The sequence below is a fragment of the Acinonyx jubatus genome, chromosome F2, assembly GCF_027475565.1.
Source record: "Acinonyx jubatus isolate Ajub_Pintada_27869175 chromosome F2, VMU_Ajub_asm_v1.0, whole genome shotgun sequence".
NCBI classification, from domain to species: domain Eukaryota; kingdom Metazoa; phylum Chordata; class Mammalia; order Carnivora; family Felidae; genus Acinonyx; species Acinonyx jubatus.
This window is the reverse complement of record NC_069394.1, coordinates 35115100-35135346: the sequence shown is the minus strand read 5'-3', so window position 1 is coordinate 35135346 and position 20247 is coordinate 35115100. Positions and strand designations below refer to the sequence as shown.

General features: G+C 44.7%; 1 protein-coding gene across 4 annotated transcripts in view; it reads right to left on the bottom strand.

The window, feature by feature from the left end:
* The window catches only part of NCALD (neurocalcin delta), a 393861-nt gene extending 374095 nt beyond the window's left edge, over positions 1–19766 (bottom strand). For 3 of the 4 annotated variants that reach the window (XM_053208638.1, XM_015078032.3, XM_027064113.2), the window contains exon 1: positions 18354–18496. The gene's annotated coding sequence lies outside the window, so the exon portion shown is untranslated. Of the gene's footprint in view, positions 1–18353; positions 18497–19746 lie in introns of those variants that run through there. The other variant, XM_053208637.1, reaches the window with a different exon arrangement.
* Between the last annotated feature and the right edge of the window lie 481 nt (positions 19767–20247).

The window sequence follows — 20247 nt, the reverse complement described above, 5'->3', positions numbered from 1 at the left end:
ATTCCAGCATGAGCTGCCTTACCCACAATCCCCTGCTCAGAGAAATGGTGCTGAAGAAGTCTGTGCACAAAGCAGTCACCAATGGACCTGGGATGAACAACCAACCCAAAGGTAGCTAATTATTTTGCTGGCCAGGCTCCATTGATTGTATGGCCTGGCTCAGTGAGCTGGACCAAACTCTCACTTATAAGTTAGAGCCAGGAGATACTGAGGTCTCAGCCAGCGGCTTTATGGGTTGGCGATTCAGAGGCCATATGTAAAACGAAGCAACAAAAGAAGATAGGAGAGAAAAAGAGAGAAGCCAATTGAGCAGAGACCTCATGACCTCTGAAAAAGATAATTACCCCATTCCCAGTTTTCCTGTCTGCTGTTTTGGCCCCAATGAGCCCAGCTATACTCTGTTTCACAGGCACAGAATCCTTTCAAGGGGCAGTGTCGTACATGAGTTAGAGAGTATGGCTCCCAAGTGACCACCTGGGCGTGAGTCTTGACTCCTTCTGCCCACTCACATGCCTAAGGCCACATTCTCTACACCTGCCCTTCTACTGAGTAGAATAGGGATAACACCCTACCTCCCCGGGTATGGGAGAAAAGTCTATGTGATAATATACTCTGCATAATGTAATGATAGCAGTAGTCATTGTCACAATAAGCCCCTTGTACTTGAATTAGTGTAGTGATATTCTAGTCCTTGACAACTGAGAGGGCCCAAACTAAAGCAACAATTCTCTAAATGATTAACTTAAATATAACTCTATTTCTACACAACATATATAGAATTGTCGATGTCCAGATATAATTACAGTGTAAAATCCTCTTTAACAGGGGGAAGACTTAGCCATGAAAGTGCTGAGCTGGTAACACTTGAAAGAGAGTACGATGTTCTCGTCCTCTTTCTGTATCATGCCCTGTTCCTCTTGGGTCCCACACTGACCCCCAGCACCAGTTAACTCCATTTACAAGGGCTGATAGGCCAACACCCGAGACTTCTCTGTCTGCAACCGCTTGCAGCTTGCCTGGGGGTGCATTGTGTGTGCCTCACAAAAAGATGCAGATGCTGCGAGAAATAAGAGAATGTCTATATACTGTCCTGGCTTTTCGCATGAAGGAAACAACTAAGCCAAATCCAGAAGCCTTCTCTTATTACTCAAACGACTGTACTGTGATTACTTCCTGTTTTGAGCAGGCCCACTCCTTCTGAGGTTGGAAAAACATTCACCTAGTGGCTGAGGGTTTTACGCTGTTTTGTGCCCTCCTGTGACAGCTACACAAACAACTGTACAGACTTTATCATTCTGAACTATCGATCCATGCTTTCCGGCCTTAAAAAAAAAAAAAAAAAAAAGATTTTGCTAAAGAAAGATAATATAAATCTGGGGTGTTTGGGTGGCTCAGTTGATGAAGCATCTGACCTCAGCTCGGGTCATGATCTCATGGTTTGTGGGTTCGGGCCCCGCATCGGGCTCTGTGCTGACAGCTCAGAGCCTGGAGCCTGTTTCAGATTCTGTGTCTCCCTCTCTCTCTGCCCCTCCCCTGCTCACGCTCTGTCTCTTCCTCTCTCTCCCAAAAATAAATAAATATTTTTTATGAAAAAAATAAAAAAGAAAGATAATATAAACCACCTTCCGAAGATCCTTTTTTATTTAGAAAAAAAAAACCCTCTATTTCCACAGCAAAAAAGATATGTATATATTTTTTAAATCCACACAAATATGTTTCAAATCTGTTCCCCAACATGCATTAAGAATAAGAGGCATACAGGAGCCCTGAGAAAGGAACAGAAGGTTTTTCTTAAGGAAAAAAGAACTTTTCGCAAAGACCCTGGTGTATTTGGTTTTGCATTCTTGGCTAAAAGGTAATACTCAAAGGATGAAATCTATATTCCCTAGGTCTTTCTCTCTCCCTCCTTTTGGTAGACTCAGGATGTGAGTTTTTGAGAACAATCACTACTCTAAAAATCAGAGAACTCATGTATTCTTACAGCTGCAGAAGAGGGCCAAGGGAGAGAAGAACTGAATGTGTCAGAACCCTCCAGTGTTTCAGGCTAGAAGACATTTCCGCGTGGGAATAAGCCACTTTCTGACTCTACAGTCAGTCCCTTGACTTACAAGCTGATCATGTTCTAAGTTTCTGATCAAGGTCCAACCTGGAATGTTTAGAATCTAGAATGTCTTCTCCCCTAACAACAATGTTAAGCACTGACTATGTCACCCTAAAACAGCCATTCTAACCCCAGAATTCCTAGGGGATTACATAGTTTTGTCCTGTGGGTCCTGCACAGTCCAGACATAACTTGTGACCCTCCTTTATGAAAATGCATTCAGAGTTCCAAATAAGACATAGTGTTTCAGGGCTTCTGACCCTACAGGACTGTCACCAGTGCCAAGACATCAGTGGTGGCCAAGGCCTGCCCTCCTTCCTCTCACCCCACCCACACTGACCAGCTAAGGGCACCAAAATGGGTAAGGGTAGGAGCAGGAGGGGTCCTTCTGGTCCCCACTTGGTCACCAGCAGAGAAGGCAAAAAGCAGGAACTTGAGGCCAGCAGGGTGAACGCCAGGGCCACAGTGTGCAGGAATTAGGGGGGAGGGGAGCAGAATTCTCTGAGGCTTGGGCTGGCCCGTTCCCCCAGCTCAGCCAGGGACTGCCTGTGCTCTTAGCTTTCATTTCCACTGTTGGTTGCTAAGTGCTCTACATAATGCAAAAGTAAATAGTTACACAGCGCAGTTTGGAATACACAAAAACACACATCAATCAACCATGAAAAAAAAACCTCTCAAAGTTTCTAGGTTTATTTTTAGATCCTGGTTGGCCAAATGAGTAACCTAAATGTCCAAAGGAAGAGAAGCTGGGGCTGAAAAGTGTATTTAGAAACAGGAGACACTGATACTGCAGGTCTCCAGGCCGTCTTAGCTTATAAAATATGCATCAGTCAAGTCCTCAGGTGTTTTAAGTACCTCACAGCAGTGCTTGAATAGGGTCCGGGATCCAATGCACTCACAAGACTTGCTCAATAGAAAACATCATCCCCTGTCATGGGGTTTCAAGACATTACAGTGAGTGTAACATAAAATATTGATATCCTTTAGTGAAGGACCCAATTTAAGAAAAGTAACTAAAACAATGCTAAAGTAATGAGTGTAAATCCATTAAGGAGAGTAAAAAGTGTTTATTCACCTTATATTTCCCATGACATCTGGCAGAGTGCCTTGAATAGAGCAGACACACAACAATGCTTATTACATAAATTTATTATTTATTACATAAATTATTTTATTACATAAATAAATTTATTACATAAATAATAAATAATAATACTCTTGGAAGAGTATTATGACCTCCCTGAGATTCTCCATGTGGTGCTCAAACTAGCCAACCAGACTTGAAGTTTCAAAGATAAATTTATCACTCTAAAAGGAAATCAGAAGAAACAACAGAACGACAGATAATAGAAAATAGCGAACCGTCAGATTGAAAAGCAAGAATAACCCTGAGCAACTCCTTGAGATTTGCTTACTTCTTCACCTGTAAAATGAGATTATATTTGTCGCCCGACCACCATGTGGCATCGCAGTAGAGACGGATGAACAGGTGCACTCCAGCCTTCTCAGACAACACCCACAAGCTGCCTGGTCATGTCCAAGTTACAAGGCAAAATCTGGGCCCAATGGGACTAAGTTATTTTCAATGTAACCACCTCATTCTAGGAAAATGCAAAATCATCCTTCCCTTAGAAAAGACCCTTCTGACTATAATGCCACTTGTTTATAGTTGGAAAAAATGCACAAGTAAAAAAGAAAAGTCATTTGCTTTATGGAAAGTTTAAAACACACACACACACACAAAGCACCATTCAGTAAAGGGTGTTGGGACAACTGGTTCGCAAGTTAAAAGAGAGAAATAATCACTTTACCTCCTCATTTCCTCCTTGCTCTCCACCAAAATAAATTATAGTTGAGTTAAATAATAATACGGGTTTTTTAATGTGAAGAATTCTTTAAAACCCATAGAAAACAGAGCCGATTATTTATCAAACCCTGTGAAAGAATGCAGCAGGCTGTCCTATCAATGGAAGAAATTATGGTGAAACATTTACCCACTTAACAACAGAAAAACTATAATCAATGGGCAAGCAATAAATATACTGGGGAAATAATCATAGCAAATGTGTCTGAAGATATTTTATTACATATTATTAAGGATCTTATGCCCATATGTTTTAAGAGAAAAACAAAGCAAGTTTACAGAAAAATTTGTATACTATGACTGTTTTGGTAATAAAAAATGAGCCCCTTTTGTATTTTAAGAAGACTGTATTTATATGCTCGAACAAGGAGAAAGGGGAGGAGACACAACTCAGGCCTTTAACACTGGCTACCAGGGAGGCATGGGAGTAAAGGCCAGCCAGGAAAGCCCTTCCTTTGTGTGTCTTTGTCCTGAATTGTAATTTGAAAAAAAAAAAAAAATTGTAACTGATGAGAAAAACATCCAAAGGCAAAGAATATGTAACAGAAAATTAGGAAAAGAAGAAATGCAGCTAGTATACAATATGAAAAAGAAATGTTTAGCCTCACTAGTAATCAAAGAAATATAAAGGCAAATAAAGTATTTTTGGTGACCAAATTAGAAAAAACAAAATGTCAAAGTGATGATATCCAAGGTAAGAGAAAAGTAGATGAAACCCACACAATCACACAACACAAACTGCTTAAATTTCCAAATTATTTTCCAAATTTGCATTTAGAAAGCAAATGGCAAAGTGAGTCAAGAGTTTTTAACAAAAGTTCAAAGATCCGGGGCGCCTGAGTGGCTCAGTTGGTTAAGTGTCAGACTTCAGCTCAGGTCATGATCTCACGGTTTGTGAGTTGAAGCCTCGCATCCGGCCGGCTCTGTGCTGACAGCTCAGAGCCTGGAGCCTGCTTCAGATTCTGTGTCTCCCTCTGTCTGCCCCTCCACCACGTGTACTCTGTCTTGCGCATTATCTCAAAAATAAATAAACATTAAAAAAAAAAAGTTCAAACATCCAACCTACTAAATCCACTGGAAATATATTATAGGCTATAATCTTATATAGAGAAAAAGATTTTGTGCAAAAATAGAACAAAAAAACTACTTAACATTTTGACCAAACGACCAAATGGGACGGCTAAGTAAACTGAGGTATATCCATTCGATGGAATAGTACATGCCCAATTAAACACTGTCTACAAAAAACACATAGCAAAAATATAAAATTCTCATAGAAGCAAAAACTTCCATCTCTTTTACTCTCATTTTTTACCTCTGACACGAATGTGTGAGGGTTTTTTTTTCCCCCACACCAACAAACTCTTCAACTCTCCGGATGCCGACTGTGTCCTATAATCCCAGAGTTAGCACAGACCCCACAGACTGGGGGGCTCAGTCCCATAAGACTGCCCCCCAATTCAGATGCCAGTTGTAAGTCTCGGATACTTGTATTTCTGACCAACTGGCTATAAATCAGGGGTACCTATGATGCCCTCCTTGGATTCAATAATTTGCAAGACTAGCTCACAGAACTCAGAAAAACAATTTACTTGCTAGATTGCCAGTTTACTGTGAAAGGATATGATTCCGGAACAGCCAGATGGAAGAGCTGCATAGAACCAGGTATGGAGGAAGGGGTGTAAAGCTTCCGTGTTTTCTCTGGGCAAGCCACCTTACCAACACCTTGATGTGCACAGCAACCTGGAAGTTCTCTGAACCCCATTGTTTAAGCTTTTTTTTTTAAGTTGTTACTTAAATTCCAGTTAGTTAACATGCAGTGTAATATTAGTAAATTCAAGCGTATAATATAGTGATTCAACACTTCTATACAGCACCCAGTGCTCATCACAAGTGTGCTCCTTAATCCCCATCATCTCTTTAACCCATTTCCCCACCCACCTACCCTCTGGTAACCACCTGTTTTTCTCTATAGTTAAGAGTCTGTTTCTTGGTTTGCCCCCCTCTATCTTTTTGGTCCTTTGCTCCTCTGTTTGGTTTCTTAAATTCCATATATGAGTGAAATCATACGGTATTTTATGGAGGCTCCATTATGTAGACATGGTTGATTAAATTATAGGCCACTGGTGATTGAACTGGCTCTCCAGCCCCTTTTCCCTCCCTGGACATAGTTTTCTTACCCCTGTCACTCAGAAATTCCAAGGGTTTTTAAGGAGCTCTGTGCCAGGAACTGAAGACAGGGACCCAATATACATCTCTTATTACATCACAATATCACAGCTTAGGGTATATGGCAAAATAGAAAATTAATTTTTAAATTACACAAAAATATGACTAGGTAACTAAGAAAAATATTTCTTTATAAAAAAAATGAAAAGAAATGTTCCAAATATTAACCATGTTTGCCTTTGAATATTTGGGTTATGGTAACATTTTTTCCTTCCAATTTTCTAAAGTATGCAGATCTTATTTCATGACAATGCCTTACTGTTATAATGACAAGGTCGAGGGTATGGAGGAAACAGTGCTCAAGGTCTAGGGAACATATACTTTAAATGACTGCATTCAAAAAAATCTAAGGCACAGTCTTCCTGTTCCTCTCTCAAGACACTTCAGAGGCCAGAACTACATTCTGATTCTCACTGCTTGTCCTCTGGCCTGGCTTGGAAGTGACTGTCATGTCTTCCAAAGGGTGAGGCAGTGGGAACTTAACATCACAGGATTCCCACATCCCAGACCTTCTCTTCGGACAAGTCCCAGTGCAAAACCCTATCAAAGAGCACTTCCTGTAAATGTTCTACTAGAAACTTTAGATCACATGTCTAAAGAAATGTGTGTATGTGTGTGTGTGTGTCTGTCTGTCCATCTCACCTTCTCTGTCCTCAAGGGCACCAAGCCACACTGCAGGACAATGACGCAGCAGTCTACCTCATTTATCAAATGATTAATCTAAGTGATAATGATAAATCTATTTACCTAAATAGAATAACATTGCAAAAGAGTGAGAACCAAAGGACCCTGAGCCAGGACTGTGCCCCAATATTAAATTATTTAAAATAACAACAGATTAAAGTCCATCTCTCCTCTCACACTTGCCATACAATCCAAAGTAATATCTCAGATTCCTGGTGCAGTATTTCAGGCCCTCTCCCTAATACTGAGTTAGGCTAAATATTTCCCCTTCAGGTGCATTTAATGGTCAGATAGACACTCCAAATCCCTTATTGCATAGTACTTCAGAGATACATATCATATATATCTTTACATAAAAATAATGAAAGAATGGGGATCCTGGCTGGCTCAGTCAGTTGAGCATGTGACGCTTGATCTCAAGGTTGTGAGTTCGAGCTCCTCGTCGGGTGCAAAGTTACTTAAAAAATAAAATCTTTAAAAAAATAATGAAAGAAAATATTCCAAATATTAACACTGATTTATAAAAGAAAATCTTAGTGAAAGATTTTTTTTTTGAGAGAGAGAACAAGCTCACAAGCAGGGGAGGAGCAGAGAGGAAGGAAGACAGAGGAAGAGAGAGGGAGAGAGAGAATCCCAAGCAGGCTCCACGCTGTCAGCGCAGAGCCTGACTCAGCGCCCAAACCCATGAACCGTGAGATCATGACCTGAGCCGAAACCAACAGTCAGATGCTCACCCGCATGAGCCACCCAGGTACCCCGGCAAAAGATTTTAGTAAAAACAAAATTTAGTGAAGAAAATAATGATCCCTCCAATACATCTCCTTAGTAAATTCAAGTATTCGCAATAACTTGCGTGACAGTATTTTCTGAAAGGTGGTATACTTACACCTTTGTTAGTAAAGAACAGCCACAGCAGCAGAAGAACTTCTGCATGTGAGATGTTGAGCTCATGCTCGCATGTGTTACACACTTAACCTTCTCAACCCTCACAACAACCCCAGGAAGCAGCACCACTGTCACCCCAGTTGTTACCTAAAGGTACAAGCTCCAGGAGGTCACGCAGCTAATATGGGACAATGCCAAGACCGAAACCAGGCTAATCCAGCCCCAGAGTGGATATGCTCTTTCTGCTATAGCACTACAGATTGCATCCACGTTCTTTTTTACTTCTACCAAAAATATCTCCTGCCTAAGGCTGGCTTGGACGATCTGTGAGAAAAACAACTGGTATCAACTAGCCAACAGAATCGACTATCAGTACAGATTTAGTAATTCTGAATGAAGGAGGTACTGAATTACTACATCAATTTTCCAAAAGTGACAATCCCCAGATCAGAACTGGAAGAAGGAAGTTATATGTGGCCTTCCAATAATGGAAACGGGAGAAATAAACCAATGAAACGGGCTGGTGGGGAAAAAGAGAGGTATAAAAGAGACTAAAAATAGTTGCCATCTTATCTCTGCTGTAATAATAGCAGATTAGCACACGTTCTCTTGGGAATGTCACCTAGGCAACCAGAAATACAAAAAGATGCTCAGAAAAATACATGTATATACATCTATTTTTGCCATCTCTGAACATAAATGATCACTATTGCAATTAGGACAATCATTAGGCCATATATGGAAAAAAGAAAAAAGGCAGACACACAAGAAAGTTGTGTAAGTAGGTATCCAATGTAAAGTAGGATAGTAAGATACAAAGGTAGGTATCTAACTGTACAAGAAGCCCGGACCCTTGGGGTGCCTGGCTGGCTCAGTCAGCGGAGTACATGGCTCTATCTAGGGTTGTGAGTCTGAGCCCCACGTTGGGTGTAGAGATTACTTAAAAAAATAAAATCTTGGAGGAGGAGGAGGAGGAGGAGGGGGAGGAGGGGGAGGAGGGGGAGGAGGGGGAGGAGGGGGAGGAGGGGGAAGAGGGGGAGGAGAGGGAGGAGAGGGAGGAGAGGGAGGAGGGGGAGGAGAGGGAGGAGAGGGAGGAGAGGGAGGAGAGGGAGGAGAGGGAGGAGAGGGAGGAGAGGGAGGAGAAGGAGGAGAAGGAGGAGAAGGAGGAGAAGGAGGAGAAGGAGGAGAAGGAGGAGAAGGAGGAGAAGGAGGAAGAAATCCTAACTCATTGCCTCAAATTTGGCCCAAAAATCTATTAGGAATGTTAAACATACCTTTCCTATGTTTTTTAAAACTCATGTCTTTATCTCATAAACCAAAAGCAGACTAATACAAAAGAGTGTCGGCTGGCAAATTTTAAAATAACATTTGGAAAACTATCTTAAGTCTCACTTAACTGGAGGGCTTCTATGACCCGGTTTGCCAAAACTGCCCCTGCTTGTCCCTCTTGTTTTGGTGTGATTATTAAAAAGTGCTCCTCCCCCACTTTCAAAGGCTTCCCGGTACGAATAATAAACTATATGGCCTTATATTTAACCAAGACATATTTCTTGACCAATTAACAATGTGCTGGCAACCAGGTTGAGAACTTAGATCAGTTCAAAAAATTTGCATGAGATAAAATCCCTAGCTCCCAGATTACTACAATCTAATGGAGAAGACAGAAATAATACCCAAAACAACAATGAAGCAGTGAAAAGTTGATAATCATCGGTGTAATCCAGGCAGTAAGTGCTGCAGTTCTGATCAGAGACAGAGTATAGACAGCGTATCCCCTCCGGTGAGACACTCCATAGAAACTGTGTAAAAACACCCATGCTTCCGGAGCACTTACTGTATACCAGGCATCGTGCCTGGTGATCTCACTCCATGCTCAAAACAACCCTAGAAGTGAAGAACTATCATTATGCTCATTTTTATAGGACTCGTCCCAAGTATGACCAGAGAATTCAAATGCCTGACTCCGAAGTGTGTGCTCTCTGCCACTGTGGATGCGGACATATGGCTTCCTGCTGGCCCAAGCTTACCAGGAGTTGGCGCAAAAGTCAGTTACCAGAGCCATTAGCTTCTCCTGCTCTGTAGCAGTGCAAGGTATGGCCCAACCCTGGCAGAGGGCTGCTGAACCAGCTGAGGCCCAGGTAGGAAACAGGGGGTGCTTTTTAATCCTACTGAAGAGTCCTATTGGAGAGACTACTGAGAAAAGTGTAACGAAGGGTGTAGAAAAGCAGGGAAGGCTGGCAACAGCAGGAAGTCATTACCATCCCTAGGCCTGAGTGCATGACTGGGGGTGGGGGATAAAGGAATTCCAAAGATGGAGGCTGGATGGAGAAGACCCCTGGCATGAGCTGTGGCCTTCAGCATACAGATGAAACCAACCTGCAGTATGCAACCCATCAGGAGGGAACGCACCCTCCCCCACTCTCCTCCCACTCTCCCAGGGGTGGGTTGGATCCACCATTGGCCAAATTATACCAGAAATCAAAGACAAAGATTGCCCTTGATGCGTCTCAGGGCACAGAGCAAGTGGATACAGGAGGAAAGAGGACATGGAAGAAAGAGCCGACAAGAGATGTCCACCCTGGGGCGCCTGGGTGGTTCAGTCGGTTAAGTATCCGACTTCGGCTCAGGTCATGATCTCACAGTTACTGAGTTCAAGCCCTGCATTGGGTTCTTTGCTGACAGCTCAGGGCCTAGACCCTGCTTTGGATTCTGTGTCTCCCTCTCTCTCTGCCCCTCCCCTGCTTGCTCGCTCTCTCAAGAATAAATAAACATTAAAAAAAAATTTTTTTTAAGGGATATCCAGCCTGCTTGCCATGTCCTTGTTCCTACATAAGAGTGTGTTCCCACTGAGGCAGAGTAAACTGGCCTGGTCAGTTTACTGACCTTTGCAGGAGCATGTGAGGTGCTATATTAGTAAGAAGGGGTCTAGCTCAGCATATGTGTGAGGCTGGTGCCAGTTCATGGGCAAGTGCCCTAGGTAGTTAGTTACACTAGGCCCCGTGCTCGGAAGGGCCCCACACTTGGCCTAATGCTCTGTTGACACCATTTTGAAATTCTTGATAATCTTTAAACCAGGGCCCCACAGATTATGTAGCTGGTCTTCAGGAAAGGCAAACCATTTTCCTTAGCTGGTAAGACTAAATTCTGTAAGTATCACAAGATTCCAGGTATATTATTCAAAGCAGACAGACCCAAAGTTAATATTAACCAGAGTCACAATGATACAGCAGAATATATAACACAATAAAGTGAGGGAACATTTTACCTTTTTTTTCTTTCTCTTTTGAAGTCAAACTGCAAAGTGGCTGAGAAACCCAAGTAAGCTGCACCCTGGAGAGAAACGGAACTTAACAAGGGCCTCTCCACAGCACGGAGGGAAGGGATTTTGGCTCTTTATTCAGTTAATGTGATCAATGCAGACAAATAAGCAGAATAATTTATGCCCTGGCGTGGACTCTTGATGTACCCCACTTGATGGGATATAGTCTTCGAATTAGCCAGGTAATTGCCAAAGCTACCCTTGACCTTGCCTTGTTTTCCTGGTATACATAAGCCCCAGTTTGAGACAAAGTATTGAAAACCCACACATAGAAGGTTCATTGATGGGTCAGCAAAACTTACAAACTATATTTCTAAACTGATGCTTTCCGAAAGCCTAGAAACTAGAGCCTATACTGCTTCTGTTTCCATTTCCCGAAAGACGCCAATATCCTTAGCCTCCCTCGGAGCATCATTTTGAAAGCATCTGGGAAAGCCCCAGGTGAGAAGCCAGAACAGGGCCAGTGTCTCTCTCCCATTCGTTTCCTCGAAGGCCACTGGGCAAAGCAAAGCAAGGAAACTTCCATCTGAGGCAGGGGTCAGACTGGTTTTTGATAGCTTCTTTCACTCACGCCCCATGTCAGAAATAACAGATGGTAGATTTTTAGCTGTCTTGTTCGTTTGGTGGTTTAAAGTTACAATAAAATTTCAGTAGATCAAAAGTGTTTACAAAACCCCTGCTGTGTCAAGGAACCTAGAACCCAAGCAGTAAATCAAATCTAGGGGCATCATGACAGAATCCAGCCACCAGCCCCTGGCATGGGCGAGCAAAGACTTCTCCCCCAAAGCCTCTGGAGGCTCAGCCGTGCTAATACCTTGATCTTGGACTTCTGGCCTCCAGAACGGTGAGAACAAACATTTCTGTTATTTTAAGCCACCCAGTTTGTGGTAATTTGTTACAGAGGCCACAGGAAACTAACATAAGCCCTCAGCCACATCTCTCACCTATGGCCTCAGCCTCACAACCTCCGGGAATGGAAAATATGAGGCCTTCCAATGCAGCCCATTTTGTTTGCACAGGGAGCCTACTTCTGAGCCCAGAATAAAAAATTAAAAATTTTTAAAAAGCACAGAGCTTTTTCTGGCTAGAAAGCCCTTTAGTCATGCCTTGGGGGAGGGGGGCCCACTAGTGACCCCACATTAGACATTGCTTTCTTTCTCCATTCACTCCTGCCAGGATAGCACAGAGGGAAATACCATCTCCCTTGTACTGGAAACTTCTATAACGCAGCCCGAGGTCTCATTAATGTTTAAGCGGCCAGGTTACACGGTCAACTCCTTTGGAGCTTTTCGCTAAAAGCAAAACAAAACAAACGTATCTTTCTCACGCGGGTTTCAAGGACTTATTGTTATCCCCACCAATTACATAGAAAAGGTATTTTTTAATTTTTTAATGCTTTATTTATTTTTGAGAGAGATAAAGGCAGAGTGCAAGCAAGGGAGGGGCAGAGAGAGGGGGAGCCACAGAATCTGAAGTGGGCTCCAGGCTCGGAGCTGTCAGCACAGAGCCTGATGCAGGGCTCGAGCCCACAGACCACAAAATCATGACCTGAGCTGAAGTCGCATGCTTAACCAACCGAGCCACCCAGGCGTCCCAGAAAATATTTTTTTAATCTAAATACAATCATTCAGTTATGACATATATGAAATACGTGTTGTTATTTAGTGGGGGAAAGGGGGAAATTCTGAGCAGTCACTTCCTCTACATTTTGAGAGCCAAGCTAAGTTTGTACAAATCAGATTATTCCCAAAGAATCTAAACACACAGGTCTGGGGGAAACCTAACATTCCAGATCTGACTGGATATACAGTGGAAATATTCCCTGGGTTTCAATCCCAGCCCCATTAGTTATTAGTGACCTTGGGTAGGTCATTCAACCTCTTGATGCTTCAGTTCCCTCACCTGTGAAATAAGGATCATCATAGCTGCGTTCCCTCCTGCTGGATCCTCTCTGTTTTCCTCTCCAGATCCAGCCTCACTCCACTCTCAGCCCTAGGAGGCTCATTTCTAGATACAAGGTAGTCCTTATATCAAGTTTTCTTGCCCTCTGGTCTGGTTAGGTTGAGAGGCACCAGCAGAAATCAGAGAGGGGAGAAAAGAGTGGTTGGGGACCCTCATCTAGATGCCTCCACACCAGGCCACAGTTTGAGTGTAGCTATATTCCTCTACTGAAGAGTAATTCCAGAAACCTCTCTCTCACATCCCCCTTTCAGGGCTGGGGTAGTAAAGATTTACATGCATTGCTGGCCACTCCTGGTGATTTCCCTTAACCCTGCCCACATATTTATGGGGCGCCTGGGTGGCTCAGTCAGTTAAGTGTCTGACTTTGGCTCAGGTCACGATCTCACAGTTTGTGAGGTCAAGCCCCGCGTCGGGCTCTGTGCTGACAGCTCAGAGCCTGGAGCCTGCGTCTGATTCTGGGTCTCCCTCTCTCTGCCCCTCCCCCACTCATGCTCTGTCTCTCTCTCTCTCTCTCTCTCTCTCTCTGTCTCTCAAAAATAAATAAACATTAAAAAAGAAAAAACCCTGCCCACATCTTTGTAAATAGTCCCTTCATTAAACTTTCTTCAGTTATACCCTTTGAGTATGTCATCTGCCTCCTTAGGGGACCCTGGTTGATAAACCGTTGAAAGGATTTTATCAGAATCAATTAATTAATGTTTAGAACACTGCCATGTTCACAGAAAGTGCATAAAGGCATTTGGAATCATTACTGTCATTATTAGCAACAGCAGTCAACTTAACTTGTCTGTGGCATCTTTGGTCATGAGATATCTCGGTGCCACATTTACCTTTCCTCCCCAAGTCCAATACCATTTAGTGTGGCAATAAATGTAATATCCACAGTTGTATAAATGTGGAGAAAACTATTAGGTTCTCTTTCATCTGAATAATTAAAATAACCCCCTAACTCTTCTGCTGTCTTTCTTCTCTTCACTCTCTATTTAATGTGGGGAAGTAATCATGCTCTTGCCACAAATACTCAATAGCTCCTCCAAATGAAACTCAGATTCTGCTACCGTCCCTCACAATTTGGTCCCAACCTACTTTTAATACTATACTAAGCATTTCACACCCACTAGGACGGCTATTACATATTTTTTAAAAAACCAAAAACAGCAAGTGTTGGCAAGGAAGTGGAGGAATTGGAACCTGTGTAGACTGCTGGTGGGCATGTAAAATGGTAGCTGCTGTCGAAAACAGTATGGCAGTTCCTCGAAAAATCATATGATAAGCAATTCCACTTCTGGGCCCAGATGCAAAAGAATTGAAAGCAGGGACTCAAACAGATATTTTACACATCCATGTTCATAGCCACATTATTCACAATAGCCAAAAGGTGGAAGTCACCCAAGTGCCCACTGACAAATGAATGGATCAATAAAATGTGGTCTATCCATACAGTGGAGTATTATGCAGCCCTAAAAAGGAAAGAAATTTGGACACATGATACGACATGGATGAGCCTCCAAGACATTATGCTAAGTGACATAAACCAGTCACAAAATGACAAATACTGTACGATTCCACTTAACATAAGGCACCTAAGGTCGTCAAATGCATATAGACAGAAAGAATGAATGGTGGTTGCCAGGAGCTGGGGGGAGAGTTGGGGGTGGGGCGAGTTTTTATATAATGGGTTTAGAGTTTCAGTTTGGAAAGATGAAACAGTTCTGGAGATGAATGGTGGTGACAGTTGCACAAGAATATGAATGTACTTGATGCCACAGAACTTTACACTTAAAAATGGTTAAAATGCTAAATGTTGTGTTATTTATATTTAACCACAATAAAAAAAATAACATTCAAGAAATGCTTATCACTTGCCTATCACACAAAACACTGTACTGGGGACATGTCAGCAAAACACACTGGAAGGTCACTGTCCCCACCAAGGGGGCTCTGCTCCTGCACCTCCTCCCACATGGTCCTCCTTCCAATGAGTCTGTCCCCTAATGACGTCTTGCAATTTCATGTTGAAATCTGAACTTCTTAAAGGTAGGAGACTAGATCTTATTCATCACATATCACTGGTACTTAACACAGTGTTGAACATGTGGAAACTGCCAAAGAATATTGGTTGAAAATGTGAGTAAAAATCCAGCCAAAGTAGTGTATGTCTTCCTTTTCCTCCTATCTTCTAGCCAGCCAGCCAACACCTAACATTTCTTGAAGTTAGTTAGCTATATTTTCAGAAATAAGAGGTCAGAGCTTTTTACTAAACTCACTTCAAATTGTTCTGCTAATGGAACGCCTGGCTGGCTCAGTCAGTGGAGCATGAGACTCTCAACCTCAGGGTCGTGAGTTCAAGCCCCACGTTGGACATGGAACCTACTTAAAAAAAAAATTGTTCTGTTCACAAACAATTCTACTGAGTGTAGAATAATTATACTAAGTGTAGAAATTGTGGGTTGCAAGTCAGAACTCAACTGTTTACTAGCCATGTGTCCTTGTGCAAGTTACTGAGTGTCCCTAAACTTGTTTCCCTCATCTATACTAACAGCACTATAGTGGACATCTGTTGCTTTGCAATCCAACATCCATTGGCCCATCTTCTGGTGACAGTATAACAACGTATTCTAACAATGTTCTTCTGGAAAATGACCCTGCTCCTACTCCTTAGCCTATGGCTCAAAGATAAAACCTGTGACCAAGCCCAAGCTCTACTAGTATATGGCCCTCCAGCCACAGGAAGAGGCACTGGATCCTATCAAAGCCAATAAAGTCACAGCTAGTCATAGCAAGCGATGCTGGAATAGAGGCTCTCACTTCCTAGCTGGATTTAAACCCACAATGGTTTAAATGGAGCCTAAAAATGGTGCCAACTTCAAAAAACAAATCAAGAAATGGAGAGAGAGACACCAGGTCCTGGTAATGATGCTTAAACCCTGGATTAAGCCATACCTGAAGTATATTTCTCTGGACTGAAGAGTTAGAAGAGACAAAATAACGTTCCTTTTTTTTTTTAAAGTTGTTTGACCCTTGCAACAGAATTGAGTCCTAATTAAAATAAGTATCTCCTGAAAAATTATTACAAAGTTTAAATGGGATCCTCATGTACATACATAGAACACACTTGATAAATGGAAGCTACTAATATTAACTATAGTGATAGTTTACGGTAATGGTAGAAATTTCCTGGCTTCTTCTAAGGATGACTTTTTAAATTGGTGCGCTCTGTCCCTGACGTCTGCCTTCATTATCCTTCAATGATACTCTCTTTCACGGTGACACAGAGGGGTGGTAAGGAAAAAGATTATATGCCACCACTGTCTAATCCCACACCCCAACAGACACCACTAATTGATCACAGCACTCTTTCCTGCCGAGCCTGGATTCAGCCTTGGATTCCTATTCAGCCCAGGTCTCTAGGCAGCCACTATCAATCAATCAAAGATGATATAAGCGGGGCGCCTGGGTGGCTCAGTCGGTTAAGCGTCCGACTTCAGCTCCGGTCACGATCTTGCGATCTTGTGATCTCGCGGTCCGTGAGTTCGAGCCCCGCGTCGGGCTCTGGGCTGATGGCTCAGAGCCTGGAGCCTGCTTCCCATTCTGTGTCTCCCTCTCTCTCTGCTCCTCCCCCATTCGTGCTCTGTCTCAAAAATAAATAAACGTTAAAAAAAAAGATTTTTAAAAAAAAAGATGATATGAGAAATGAAACCTATGGTCTCAGCTCCAGAACAGCAGTTGACAACGTTTTTCTATAAACCACTAGGTAGTAATTATTTTAGGCATGGTCTCTGTTGCATATTCTTCTCTGTATTTTGATTTGTTTTGTTTACGGCCCTTTAAAAATGTAAACAAGCATTCTTGATTCCTCAGCTATACAACCCCCCCACGCCCGTTCTGGAGCCTAGAAATCAGACTCAGGCTGTCCCAGGGAACTGGGAACCACCTTAGCTCCCTCTGCATGGATCCCGGGAACCCGGTAATGGAACGCTTGGAAATGCTGCCTCAGTCAGAAATGCACCCACAGAACATACTGAATCACCTGAAATGTAACAGAGGAACTCTGCTCTCTTCATACCAATCCCAGGACAAGCCGAAATCCACACTCCAGGGGAAGCCACAATCCCAGGAAGAGCTACAAAGTCCATGCATGTGGTAACATTCACCTCTGCCTCCAGAACCAAATTCACTTCACGACCTCTTCAAAGCGCTAGACCTCTATCCGTCATAGCCAAATGTGAGATCCCCCACCTTTTTACGAGTAAAGGGAAGAGTTCAAATCACTACATCTCTCCATTATTAGTCTGACCCTTTATAATTTAAACAAATACCTCTGAAATGGTGACAAGATAGCATGCCACACTGCTTTTGACCAACATCTTGCTCCTTAGTTATTTCCCAACGTTTTTATGGTACAGTACTATACTAAAGATTGGTTTTGTCTTTCTATTATTCTCCATGTTTGCTTTTGGCTTTAGTGAGAAGAATTAAACTTTGTTTGACCTGCATTTATTTATTCATTCAACAAACATTTTCTGAGGCCCACAATCCACCCCGCAAGGCACCTGCAGGTAGGGAAGACTGATTGATGTGTAGATGATGATGCAGGGCGCCAAGCTAGGGCAGCACAATTAGCTGGGAACGTGGGGGTGGGGGGCAAGAGGTCTGCTGGTAGGCAGTAGGGAAAAATTCACAGGAGTCGCCCAGATGAGGAAGGGTGAGCCCAGCTCAGTGCTGAGCTGAAGCTACACGAGGAGAGGCTTGGGAGATGAGGCTGGTGAGGAAACAAGAGTGAGGTCATGAAATTCCCTGGAGCCCGAACTCTACCCCAAAAGCCACAGAAAACCTCTGAAGGAAGTTAAGCAGAATGACTGGAGTCAGATTTTTGCTTTCAAAACGAGCATTCTAGTTGCAGTTTGGAGAATGGACTGGGGCAGGCGCGTCCTGATGCAGAGCAAGGAGCTGGTGTGAAGGCCATTGGAGCAATTCAGGCAAGAGATAAGGTCGTCAACTAAATCAGTGGCAGCAGGAAGAGGGAAAAGGGGGCTTAACAACAACAAACGACGAGAGCTCACATTTATGCCGCACTTACTAATGACAAAGCACTGTGTGAAGTGCTTTCCGTGTATTAATTCATTTTATCTGCCCAACGAACCAGAGATAGGTCGGCTACCTCTTATCAACCTCAAGCCACAGATCAGGAAACAGAGAAGTAAGGAGCCCAGGGTCTGGGAGCTACTCGTGTCCCAGCCAGAACTCAGAGCCTGCAGTTTGGCGGCACAGCCCATGCTCCTCACAGCCCATTCACCTGGCACACTTACAGAGAGCGGGTCCTCAGGACTGCTGCTGACTAGCTGAAACGGGGGAGACTCCGGGGCAATTTCCAGGGATCTAGCTGGGGCACCAGAACACTTGGGTTTCAGCTTCTCGAGCCTCCTCCTCTGACGGAAGCCCCTCCCCAGATCTGTACTCAGCTCCCAATGGTGCCCCTCCCATACGCCCACACTCCCATCACACCACCCCCTCCTCCATTGCCGCCTCTGCGTCCTGCATTTGACCCTCAAACACAGGCGTCTCCCAGGCCGAGGTAAAGACCCACAGGCATTGCCAATTAGGTCTGAGAAGCCTAGACCGAGAATCCTGCTCTTGGTAATACAGCTGCTTAAGTCTGTTATTTTCAAGTCAGACAAAGCTGGGAAAACTTTGAGCAAGCTTGTGTGGTTTCCTTCTCAGCAAGCGAGACCTTGGCAGCCCTACGTCTGTGTTTCACACCAGTTGCCCTGCGAACAGAACGCGTACCAGCATTTGGGGCCAGCGTTTAACAACAGAAGCACGCTTGACCGGCCTGACCTGCAGCCTCAGACCCTCAGGAAGAAAGTGGCCCTGGCGGGGAGGTCTTCAGAGAGCCAAAAGGCTTTCTTTCTCTGGGCTTAAAGCAAGCATCTGCAGCAAGAAACTTGTGCATTTCCTGCGGACAGGGAGACCTCCTGCCCCTCCCGGGCTGATACAACCCACTTTGCACATCCTGCTTCTCTGGAAGCTAAAAATAAATCGGTATGCACTGAAAAACACTCAAACACATCTCCCCAGCACACCCCTTCCCGAGTCCCCGAGGGCAAGAGTCGCAAATCTTTCAGGTCGGAGTCCCAAATGCATGCCACTTCCTCCTCTGGGTTCAACTACCGCCTTCGGTGGCTCCCCAAGCCCCCTCCCCAGGTCCCCACATCACACACACGCCTCCTGTAGACTCTCAGGGCGGACTCTGCAGCCCCGGGAACCAGCGAGTGCCGTCGACCCCAACCCCCGCCCTGAAAGGTTGCTCCAGAAGTCCCCGGGGCCACCAGGCGCACGAACGCCCCCTTCCGACCTAGTGCGCCCCCATACTGCCTGCCCCGCGCGCCTCAGCGCGTCCGTCGGCAAAGTTGCTCTCCCCTTTCCGGCCACCCAGGGTCTTTGGCTTTGTTTTATTTTCCCTCCGAGGCACTGAGGGCAGGACAGGGGAACTGACCGGGTGAGCTGCACCGGGAATGGCTGCAGGGACCAGGTCCTGAGGACCGCGCGCTCCTCGCGCCCACCCCTGTGCCGCTGGGCTCCGAGCACGCGGGTCCCCACAGCAGCCGCTCCCGGCGCCGCCGGCCCCCGCACACCCCGCCCCGCCTGCAACTCCGATGTGCCCAGGCTCCAGAGAATCGGAGGGAAGGCACAGCGACTCACCGCTTTGGCCGCTCCCGGCGTCTGTGTCGCCGCCAGAGAGACGGCAGCGGCGGCGGCGGCAGCGCCTTCCCTCCGCCCGCCTCCCCCTGGACAGTACCGCCGCCCGCCGCGTGTCTCCCTCCCCACTGCGGCCCCGCAGGCGGCCTCTCCCGGGTGGGCTGGACTGCGGGGATGCAAGGGGGCCGAGCCGAGGCGCGCGGTTTGCAGGTGCAGTGGACGCCCCACCTGCCCCGGGGTGCGGCCGCGGGCATTATCCCCGCAGTGACCGCCCAGTCCCAGCCCGCGGCCCAGGCTTCTAGCTAGGCTGCACTCGCACTTTCCAAGGGGTGCCGTTTGTTGGCCTGTTGGGGTCCTGGGAGGGGAGATTCAACCTACAGCACTTTCTAGTAGGCTTTAAGGAGAGCCTTGGATTCCTGATTCGAAGCAGTGAAGTTCAAGAGAACCTTGAAGGACAGGCCTGCAAGGTAGGAGGGGACTGCTCGTGCCTAACACATGTTTTCT